Genomic DNA, 963 nt, shown 5'->3' with positions numbered 1-963 from the left:
TACCTTAAGTGTGGTAATAGTCATACAAAGTCACACATATAATGAAACTGCCCAGAATTATACACACACACACACAGAGACACAAATGAGTGCATGAATACCTGACTAGAGAAATCTGAACAAGCTCTTTAAATTGCTATCCATGCCAACTTCCAGGTATTAACATTGTATAATAGTTACATAAGATAGTTCAGACTTTGTATATGGGGTATTGAAATGCTTAACTACAATTACAGATTTGCCACTTCACTCAACTTATCAGATTTTATTAATAGATTTTGAAACTCTGTTGTTTAGTGCATACATAGCAAAGATGGCTGTATTTACTTGATGACTTGATCTTTCATCATGTAGTATCACTTTTTATCCTGTATAAATTTCTTTACTCTGTAATCTACTTTGTATGATAGTAATATAATCATTCTTGTTCTCATAATTAATGTCTGCATGATATATATACATATTTAATTTTTTACAAAATTTCCAGTGAAAACTGGAAAAATGCTAGACAAATTCTAAAAGAGCTATCACACTTGAAATATCTTTATCTATCCTTTTACATTCAATCTATTTATGTCATTATATTTGAAGTGAGTTTCTTTTAGACAGCATATAGTTGGGTTGTAGGTTTTATTTTCATGTTTTTGTTTTTAATGAACTTTGTCAAGTTCTATATTTTAATCTGTGTGTTTAGACTATTTATGTTTAAAGTAATTATTGACATGTTAGATGTCTGCAATTTTATTTTTTGTTTACTGTTTGTTCCATGTCTTATTTCTAATTTACTCTTTTCTTATGTATTACTTGAACATGTTTAGAGTTTCATTTAGATTTATTTATAATGTTTTTCAGTATATTGTTTGTAGAGTTTTAATTTTCAATTTTTTATTGCAGAATATTATAGAGGTACAAAAGTTTTTGTTACATGAATTATTTTTGTACAATTTGAGTCAAAGGTATAAG

The 963-nt window shown here is 27.1% G+C and overlaps 1 pseudogene; it reads right to left on the bottom strand.

Moving 5' to 3' along the window:
* Positions 1–477: 477 nt before the first annotated feature.
* Positions 478–535, bottom strand: LOC123633732 (annotated as a pseudogene).
* Positions 536–963: the final 428 nt, after the last annotated feature.

Source organism: Lemur catta, chromosome 2 (genome assembly GCF_020740605.2).
Source record: "Lemur catta isolate mLemCat1 chromosome 2, mLemCat1.pri, whole genome shotgun sequence".
Lineage (NCBI taxonomy): Eukaryota > Metazoa > Chordata > Mammalia > Primates > Lemuridae > Lemur > Lemur catta.
The sequence above is the reverse complement of the archived record's forward strand: the minus strand, read 5'-3'. Positions and strand labels throughout refer to the sequence as shown.